The following is an 11,021-nucleotide window of genomic DNA, read 5'->3' on the forward strand; positions in this document are numbered from 1 at the left end:
ATATATGGTCCCTTTTCTTTGAGAACTCGGGGGTGCTTGACGAGCGGAGGAGCCATGGTGGAGAGAATTTTCATTGAGATTTTCAAACAATTGCCATGCCTCATGTTCACTTTTAAGCATGAAAGTTTTTCCACAAGAAGCACCAACCATTTGACGGTTTCATTCAGACAATTCGTCATAAAAGCATTGCATTAATTGCCATTTGGGTATTTGATGATGCAGAAATTTTTGGAGTAAGTCTCTAAATTTTTTCCACGTTTCATGAAATTCTTCTCCGTCAGATTGGGAGAAGCTTGTGATCGCACGCCTAAATTGATTTGTTCTTCCTATGGAAAAATATTTCTTTAGAAATTCATGTTGCATTTGGGCCCATGAAAGAATAGAATTGGCTTCTAATGAATGGAGCCACTGCTTAGCTCTATCCTTAAGGGAGAAAGGAAATAGCCTAAGTTTCAGAGCATCATTAGTGAAGTTCTGAATTTTGACAGTGGTGCAAATCTCAAGGAACTCATCTAAATATTTGTATGGGTCTTCATTATTGAGTCCATAAAAAGAGGGAAGCATTTGGATGACACTACACTTAATTTCAAACTATACAGCAGCAGTGGTATCAGGTAGTCGAATACAAGATGGAAAGGTATAAATAGAAGGAGTGAAGTACTCCTTTAACAACTTGGGTTGTTCTTCAGCCATCTCTATAGGTGGTGTAGATCCTAAAGTTCTATAGGTGCGGATTTCGGCTCGAAGGGTCCTAATAGAACGCTCTATTTCAAGGTCAAAAGGTACTAATTTAGAAGATCTGGAACGACACCCTAGCATACACTAAAACTCTTCCGATCATTCAAGTGCAGTCAAGCATGCATTAAACAAAACACATCAAATCCTTGTGTTTGCCCTAAAATCACTAGACAACTTCTAACTGGTTTGAAGAGGGCACCTAAGCCTCCAATCCGGTCTAATGAACTGAGTTGACCAGGTAAGCTCCCAAATAAGTGGGGGGGTCACGATGCGTTGCAAAGGTTCCACTTAAAAACCACTTGCTCCGAACAGATGAACTGTCTTCCTTATAGGGACAAAGCTTGCCTAGACATCAACTGAGCCATAGAGCGAAATTGGTGCAACTTTCGGTGATCTTCGTTCTATTGAGCTCGAATGTCCCTAGAGGCCAACGTCTAATTGATTTTAATTAAAGTGATAGCTATGTGAGAATTAATTCACCTTATTTGGGTAAGAATCTGGTGATGAAATCCAGTTCTTATCTTGTTGGGGTGATTGCCCTTACTATGTGCGTGATATATTAAGTGGTGTGTCAAGCAATCATACATGCCTTACTCAAATTAAATCAAACAATCACAACAAGGATTCAAAGACAGGAGAGGTTTAGAGGTTACTAAGCAAAAATTGCAGCAGGCTAATTGATCAAACCTCGTCAGTACGTGTCCTCTAGTCGTCCAAAATTCGTTCCTTCTTTCCCCTTTTTTTTTCGATAGTCCTAAAAGAAAAACAAATACTGATTAGTACATCTCAAAAATATAGCAATATAAGGAAGTAGATGTATCCAATCGCTAAAAAGAAATAAATAAAAATAAATAAATAAAAAGAAGACAACCGTGCTTTCAATTTTCGGCAACGGCGCCAAAAATTGATAGTCAATTTTTAAGACCACACAATAGCACGTATCTAGTAGGATAGTGATTACGGGTATCGATCCACAGGGATTGGGGTACAGTTGTTTTCTTAAAAATAATATGAAAGAGAGAGTTTGAAGACTATTAAACTAAACAATTTAATAAGAAATGCAATTAAAATGATATCAGTTTGAGGGAACCTAGGGCAAGAAATTCACTACTAACATCGTAACAAGGATTATTTGTATTTTAATTCATCTTGGATTAACATGCAAATTGGCTACAAGCCCTATAAGCATTCAAATAAAAATTCACTGAAGAAATTTTAGGAAAACCCATCTTCAGTAGGTATGAAATGTCTACCCTAAAATAAGGTGGCAGGACACTGCATCTTCCTTAAGAATGGATCATCTTTATACTCACTCAGTGATCATGAAAAATAGTTGTACGAACATCATATTTAAAGTCACAGAGATTAAATATGAGATGAAAGAAAAATATTCATTTAAGAGTAAGAGGATTCATACAACCCCATGAACAAAAATTAAAGATACAAAAACCCTTATTTCTCTATTAGAGCTTCATCCAGCCCTAGTGAGGAGATCAGCCTTCCATGTAGAAGTGGACGATAGCAGCACAGCGGGATGAAGACGGCATGACTGACTTCTTCCGAGGGAGGTGGCGGCGTGAAAGAAGAGAAGAATACGTCGCGATGATGGAGGAAGCTCCAGCTAATCTCCCCTCATTCCATTTCATTTTTTTTTCTTTCCGTGGGAAGTTCTTCCCATAATACCCAAAATAATCTCTCTCCTTTTATTTCTGTGGGAAGTCTGCCTGAGAGAAGATGGTTCCAAGGAAGAGATGTTTCCTCCTTCTATAGGCTGCAATCTCCCCCTCTCTCCTCTGTGGCTGATCCGAATGGGAGGATAAGCTCGTGGAGGCTTCATCTCTTCCGTGGATGATGGGAGATGTTGCCGTATCTGATCCGAACGTTGGAGCAAATCCTGTTGACGTGAATCCAGGGAATGAAGGAGCCGAGCTTCTTCAACATGTGGGAGGTTCCTTGAACGCGGCTGGGACGCGGTGTGGAGGATTTGAGTCTATCCATGGATGCTGGAACTTATGCGGATGAAGGGACGTGAGATGATGCTCTGTTCCGAAGCATGGATTTATTCGAGATGATGGAGTTAATTTCGAACGGGATGAGGATGCAGGCGATTCGGAGATGCTGCCGTTGGCTGAGAGGAAATCTGGGAAGAATCCGGAAGAAGATTATGGCTCTGATCTGCAATGAAGAGAAGGTGAGGAAGGGCTGGATCAGGATTTGTGGACGATGGAATAGGGGCTGAGCTTGCCCGTGGATGATGAACGGGAAGGCTGGGAACTAGTGAAAGAAGAGGCATACGTGGGAGATTTTGTTCTTTGGATTCGGAAGGAGTTGGATCCAGAAATTCAAATGGGACAGCTGGGATTAATGCGGACGGCTGAACGTGAGATGCTGGGAGGAATCCGGAACGTTGGGAAGAAACGAGGAGTTCTTTAGATGGGCTCTGTTTGCTGGACATAGGGGATGAGGATGAATTGCAGGCTACTCGGATGCAGGAGGAGATCTTGGAACTTATCGCGGAAGAAGAAGAGGATCCGGGACAATGGAGCCCTTTGCTTGCATTACGGGAGGAATGAAACTGAGTGTGGCTAGATTGGCTTGGGAACGAATGGATTTAGAAACAGGGGATGGATGACTGAAGACGCATGGAAGACATGACGTGGCTGAGATGCGGTGGAAGAATCTCGAAGATGGGGAGATGATGTGTAATACTTACATGTGGATGGCTTGCACGTGGAATTTTAGGAAGACTTTGAATGGCTAATTGCGGATGTGATAAGGACTCAAATAGTACAATGTGGGAGGTTTTGGGAGGGAAGGTTAAAACATAAAAGGCTGAACTCGATTGGATGTGAAAGGAACAGATGAGTTGGGCTGAATCGGAAATCTAAGAGGATCTGAATCACGGGGTGCATGCGATTCGGGTTCAAGGATCATCCCAAATGAGTTTGACTCAACCTGCATATATTAGACTCGACCTGCATAAATTGGACTCAACCAATAAAATCAATCAAACTTGAATTACTTTTAATAATTTATTAAAATGCAATGATGAAGGAGAATGCATTTTCTTATGTTTAAATTTAAAATATATGCATGAAAATAACGATAAGTGCTATGAGTAAGAAGTTAATTTATGCATTATTTAGAACTTATCACCTAACAGTTATTGGTCCCATTCCTTAGTTAAGTCAGACCCACCATATAACCGTAGAAATAAAGTCGTCATTGGATCCTCACCTAACAGTTATTGGTGCCCAACCCCACCTTTACCCCTACAACATCTCATGTCTATAGAGAGGTCTAGCCCTCCGATGCAACTTGCCCACTATGTCCAGCCGAGACAAGTCAACACCAAAAAGACCTTAGCAGCTCTACTACGGTGGAAGACCTATGGACATAATATTGGTTAATCATGTCTTAGTGTTTGCAATCTTGAGCTCTTCATAAGAGGTAATCGAACAATTGGCCAGGTAAGCAGGTGGGAGGCTCCCCTTACTCAGAGAGTAAGGTTCTAATTAAGTAACCACCTTTCATGCTTTCCTAGACACCAATTAGATCAATTAATCTAATATGACTCGCTCATGTTGGTTCACTCTCGACTGATTGAGGAGGTTTTAGTTTAGGTCTCATTGGGATTGCTCTACTAGTTTGCATCATATGTAAATCTATCTACCCCGCTCACATTCGCATCACATGCAAAAGGCACATCGCAGGTATTGCAGCAATAAATAAAAGCTGAATTTTAAATAGGTGATGATCATGGATTCTAATTAGGTCATATTACAAGCACATGCACGTCAATCGATCAGCTGGTCTTCAACTCTTGAATTGGTCCCGAGCCTCCTTGATTCGATCCCTGATCAACTCTTGATCCAATCGTCATCATCCGCTCAGATCGTCGTTCATCTCATGTACTATCTTTGACTGATCGTTGACGTACATGACATCACAGAAATACAACCAGATATAAAATAAATTACATCCCTTTTAGGAGGCATGCAGGTCCCTCAAAACATCAAATAAGATGCATGCAAGCATCTGAAAATATTATATGACATTACAGATCACATCGCAGGTCTTTACATTTGATACCAAAAGGGTTTGAATCCTATGATCATCACCACATGTATCAATTATAATTTTCAGATCTGAAATCTAATTAATTACGTCATCACATGAGTTGCTGATCATGCAAGACATGATTCTAAACTTTTGTAATCTCATTAACAATGCAATAGAATCATCAACTTATGCACATAAAAATCAGAATGCAAAAAACAGCAATCCTGAAATTCTGCATGCAGAAAATTTCAGCATGCATAACTTTTTAAATTTCAGATCTAACATGCCCTCTAATAATTAATCCTAACCTTAATCTACGAAGCCTAGGCTCTGATACCACTGTTGGGAACCCGCCCATGCCGCAGAAATTTTTTTTAAAAAAAATTCAGATGGCAGCGGAAGTGGCATGCGCGGGATCAATGTTCATCTCATGAACGTTATTTAAAAACCGTTCGTAGACAGATTAGGATTAAAAACTTTTAAAACCATTAAGAAGATCAGACCTTCATCTTGTGCGGGTAGATGATCGCTGCAAATTGAAGTTTGTGGTTTAGGATAAAGGTTTGCTTGAAGCCGCACACGCGTCCGGCCTCTACGGGTATCCACATGAAGCAGAGGACCGATCCAAATGCTCGAATATCCCCAGGGTGCTAGCTCCCTTGCAGAGATTTATTTTGTTGGCTGATCACCTCTCTTTCAATCAACTCTTGAATGCCAGAGGGAGGAGGAAGAGGAAGAAGGGATCAAGGGAGAAGATCCAAAGGCTAGATGCAGCCTTTTCTTTCCCTTGCGTTGGAACCAAGGAAGGAGGCCAAGAGGAGGTGCACGCCTCCTCTTCTTTTCCCTTTGCCGATGGCGGCTGAAAACCCAATAGAGAAAAAGGTGGCTCATGGCTGAAAGAGGAGGAAAAGGATTGCCCTGGGGGTTGGCCCTTCACCTCCTTACACATGGAGCTCCTACATTTTAGGAGCTTCATGTTTTTCCTTTTGGAGCCAAGAAGAGGGGCGCACGCCCCTCTTCTCTTCTCTTTGATTTCGGCCAAGGGAGGGGTGTACGCCCCTCCCTCCTCATCCTCCATCACGCACGCCCTAAACTTGATCTAATCAAGTGGGGCGTGGGGCCTAATCCTAGGTGGTTTTAATCCTTTTCCAAAAAGGACTAGATGTACCAATTTGTATTCCTTCAAATCCTAATCCAATTAGGATTCAATTGAACCATGACTCAATTGAACTCTTCAATCCTAATCTAATTAGAAGTCATTTAATTAATTAGACTAAAATTAATCAGGACTTAAGAAATCCTAATCTAATTAGGACTTGTTCAATTTTAGTCCTAATCTAATTAGGACTCTAATTTGAATCCAAAGTCCTAATCTAATTAGGACTTCTAGGAATCCTACTCTAAGTAGGAATCCAAGTTGAATTCAAAATTCTAATTTAATTAGGATTGTAGAAATCCTACTCTAAGTAGGACTCCCAGTCCTAACCCAATTAGCACTCCAGGAATCCTACTCCAAGTAGGATTCGTGTTTAAGTCCAATTAATTAATTTTCATTGTTCCTTCTTCAACTGATTATCAATCGAATTGATTACTCGTGATTCATAATTATAATTCAACCATCGGATCGGTCAATACCTCTAGTGTGTGTGACTCCATAGGTTCTATTCTGACTGGTAGTGAGATATATTGCGATCTCTATCATAATATCATTGAAAACTTCTTTCAATGGGTTGGAACGATTCCAACTCAACTCATTAGGGTTTATCGACCATCGAGATATTTTCTGTGAGTCTCACCATCCACCAGTGACACCTAGCAGCATGTAGTAGCTATCCAACAGAATGGAATGATGAACCTCTAGGTGCAGTTATCGTATGATACAGTCCTTCTATTATGGATCCCTACAGGACGGAGGTCATGGACAACTCGTCAAACCCCATCGTCTGTCATATGTCAAGATTTATTCGACTTAAGTTCGAGAGTGGAAAACTCTTTCTCCACGGTATATACTGCCCCGGCCGAGGTCTTACGAACTCAGTCTTATAAATCACATAGGATCTCTCCTTATCTATCAAGATCGATAGATTCCATATAGGTGCATACCCTACTCCTACAGTGAACCTACTGCAGCCAATCTACATTCATGGACCCGTATGTCTAGAGACCATGTATACGTGCAGTCAAACTACAATAACTTCACTGTGAGTAGCCGAAGCATCGCAGGTCAAAGGACCAGTCACACTACTGCAACATCAAGCAAGTCACTGACGAGTGGATAGACATCCAAGTGACTTCTTGTCTTGGTCACGCTCAGTACCCTTGTTCTCTAATGATGAGAGCACAAAAGTGTGATCTATATATCACTTAAATTAGTATTATTGCTAACAAATAATGATAGAAGTGCTGTATTAATATTATATTTTTGTGGGGTGCAGGTGATCTGAAATCAAAGCTAAAATGCACATTGGGTCCAAAAATATGCATCACTACAGGTGATCAGCCAACCGCTTGTGTCAACCCCAGTTGCACACTAGAAGGAGGTCAAGTTCAGCTATCCACTTCATCACAGCTTCAGTCTTCTATGAGCCCAAGCATCTAAGCCGCGTGCAGCCCATCCGCCCGCGTGGAAGAATCGCGAAGCATTCTTCGCGTCTGCTTCTCCCGAGCAGCCCAACGTGTGACCCCTCATCTAGTGTCCGTGCACCCTCCCAGCATGCCACGTTCGTCTGAGTCCACTTCTCCCGCGTGCAATCGTCCAGCTCTCAGCATTGGATCCTCCCAGCAGCACCCAAGCCTCATCCATCTGCGTTCAAGCTTCCTCCAAGCCGTCACCCTGACTTCACCCCGTGATTTCAGCATCAGCATCCCATGAAGCATCTCGTCCGCATCCGATTCTTCAAGCATCCCAGCTTCTTCGACAAGTCCAAGTTCCAGCCACATCAGCGATCCGCCCATGTGGAAGAGATCCTGATCCCCTTCGATCGGGCCACATAATCCGCAGTCTCCCAGTCTTCCGCATCCGCTTCATCCGCGCGTTTACACCGTGATCCCAGCATCCTGTGAAGCGTTGCAGCCGTCCACAGTTCATCTCCCATGCATTCCAACAGATCCCAGCCTTCCAGAGAACGTTCCAACATCCCGCGAGGCATCACCCGCGTCCGTGTTTCCTTCCGATCCATCCGCTCATCTTCCGGATTCGTGCTCAAGCCCAGCCATCCGCGAAGCATCTTCCGTTCCCAGATCTACTCCTCAGCGTCCGGGATACTCGGAAGCCAGCAAGAGAGAAGCATCCCGTGTGATCAGGTGACCCATCGGGAGATATAGGAGGGCTCTCATTTGAAAACAAAGAAAAAAATAGAGGAGGAGAGAAACAGGGGAGGCCCTGTTTCCGAAAATAAAAAGAAAAAAAAAAGGGATAGGAACAGGGGAGATTTTTCATGTTGATGGCCGGCTAATCCCTTTGGTCTAGGGTGATGGGAGAACCCTTGACTTGTTACTTTCTTGGAGTAAACTCTAAACTATTGTTCTATTCAATTTAGATCTTTTGATATATTTTGGTTTCTTGCTTGCCTATGTTGTAGATAGTTCTTTAATGGTTTATATCTATTCATGCATGGATTACTTTATTATTTGATTTGTCGTAGACATAACCGGCACGACGAATGCTTAGAAATTGAGTTCGTGTGCTCAAACAATATATTCCATGATTAGATCTATCCTACATTTGAACTTTTAAATCAGAAACCGTAGAGTTTATATCTTGAATGTATTATTGTCAAGGGGGATTCCGGATCCCTAACCATCTCTTTATTATCGAACTTAATCTATTAATTAGTTTCTTTAAACTTCAAAACATCATCTTAATCCACATATTTATTGAATTAATTAATATGAAATTATACTAAATAATCTCATATATATTTCGTTCCCTAAGGATTCGAACTCGGACTCCCGAGAATTTACTACTTGTGCGATTCTCCTGCACTTGGGAGATTAGTTTCGCGAAAATATTTTTGCGAGCGCGTCAAGTTTTTGGCGCCGTTGCCAGGGAATGGCTGATTTATTAGTATAATTTTAGATTCAATTAGTACTTTAGTAGTTAGTCTTTTTCTTTCAAAAATAAAAAAAAAAATTTCTTTACTGCTGTTTTTTTATTCCCTGCATAGTCTGCATCAAACTCTGATATCAAAGTAAGTAACTATCTGATTGAACTCAAATTTGGTCTTCAGGTGCAGGACCTATTTTTCTTTCATCTGAACGGTCTGATTGACATTTTGAAACTTTTAAGACCATTAGATTAATACGAAACCTTGCTGCTTTCTGTTTTGAATTTTCTGCATTTAATTTTTTTAGAATCAGAATTTTATTGTTATCATATCTCATTAACCCTTGTTGCTAATTGAAAATTTAAGAAAAAAACTTTAAGAAAAGATCAAGGGTGATTATTCAAAAATTAAAAAGAAAAAGAGGAGGAAAAATCTAAAATTTCAAATTTCAAATTTCAGAATTCAAATTTCAAACTTCAACTCATAAAATTTTTTAAAAAAATAAATAATTTGCTTGATCACCTATTCAATGAAATTTAATGTCATGTCATAAAACATTAAAAAAAAAATCTCTTGATTGTTGCATATAGTATAAGGCATCAGCATAAAATATTCTAAGGGCTGAACCCATTTAAAAAGATAAGGTCGGAATTTCATCACTCGTCCTTAGCCCAAAAATTACCCCATTGCATAAATATCCTAAGCTTAACTAAAATCAACTAGACATTGGCCCCTAAGGACATTCGAGCTCAATAGGACGAAGACCACCGAAAGTTGCACCAATTTCGCTCTGTGGCTTAGTTGATGTCTAGGCAAGCTTTGTCCCTATAAGAGAGACAGTTCATCTGTTTGAGGCAAGTGGGTTTTAAGTGGGACCTTTGCGAACGCATCGTGACCCCTCCACTTACCTGGGAGCTTACCTGGTTAACTCGGTTCATTAGACCGGATTGGAGGCTTAGGTGCCCTCTTCAAACCAGTTAGGAGCTGTCTAGAAATTTAAGAAAAACATTAGAAATTGAGGTGTAATGTTTTGTTACATGTTTGATTGTGAATAGATTTTTGTTTTAGGGTGTCGTTTTAGGGTATCTTTAGTTGGTACTTATATTTATATTTATTTTTAAAAAAATATATAAAAAAAAATTTAATTAAATTTTGTATGCTAGGTTGGAATAGGAACAACACTGGGCGTCTGAATCGACAAATTTTTGACAATTCCTTAAATCAAAATATTGAAACTCTTTCGCAAAATCTCAGATCTGGTGAGATGGCTGATGATGATGTAGGAAGTCACCATGGTGATGAAGGTAGACCCCCAGTTATGACACTTCGACAATACTTACACCCTACTAGGACTAGTCAACCTTCATGCATGATTATTCCTGAAAACGTAGGACACTTTGAAATCAAACCAGGAGTAATTCAATTGCTGCCCAAGTATCATGGAATGGAATCCGAGAACCTTTATCTTCACCTTAAGAATTTTGAGGAAATTAGCATCACATTTAGAGTGCCAAATGTATCGGAAGACGTCCTTAAATTGACCTTGTTTCTTTTTTTCTTAAAGGATAAAGCCAAAACATGGCTGAACTCCTTGAGACCTAGATCGCTAGGAACATGGCATGATATGCAAAGAGAATTCTTGAAAAAATTCTTTCCCGCACAAAGGACTAATTTTTTGAAAAGGCACATTAGTAATTTCCAACAAAAAGACCATGAAACATTTTATGAATGCTGGGAGAGATTTAAAGAATTGCTCCTCTCTTGTCCTCATCACGGGTTTGAAACATGGAGAACCATTAGTTTCTGTTGCTGGGGGTTCAAACCGAGAACGATTGGCACAGCGGTGTGAACGGGGTTCCCTTGGAATTGCTTCGGTTGCGCTCCACCTTCCGCCGGAAAACCTGCAAGCAAGCCTCGCACCACCACCGGGGTAGTGGGGGCCCTCCGACGATCAAGTTAGGGAAGATCGAAGGAGAAGGAGAGGTAGCAGGTAAGATAATACTCTGAAAAATCTTGCTTACCCTCCCCCTTCCCCCCCAGTCGCATATATACCAGGCTGGGGGGTTCTTTTGGGGATTGGTCATCGTGTGGCGCGATGGGGTTGCCACTGACATGGCCGTTACAGGGCGTCGTGGGGCAGCGCTGGGTACGGCTATGGCAGGGCGTAGTGGAGTT

General features: G+C 41.0%; 1 pseudogene; it reads right to left on the minus strand.

The window, feature by feature from the left end:
* Nucleotides 1-10,527: 10,527 nt before the first annotated feature.
* On the minus strand, nucleotides 10,528-10,625 carry LOC149767966 (small nucleolar RNA R71; annotated as a pseudogene).
* Between the last annotated feature and the right edge of the window lie 396 nt (nucleotides 10,626-11,021).

The sequence above is a fragment of the Phoenix dactylifera genome, chromosome 3, assembly GCF_051530095.1.
Source record: "Phoenix dactylifera cultivar Ajwa chromosome 3, Ajwa_hap1_PhDact_Kaust_v1.1, whole genome shotgun sequence".
Lineage (NCBI taxonomy): Eukaryota > Viridiplantae > Streptophyta > Magnoliopsida > Arecales > Arecaceae > Phoenix > Phoenix dactylifera.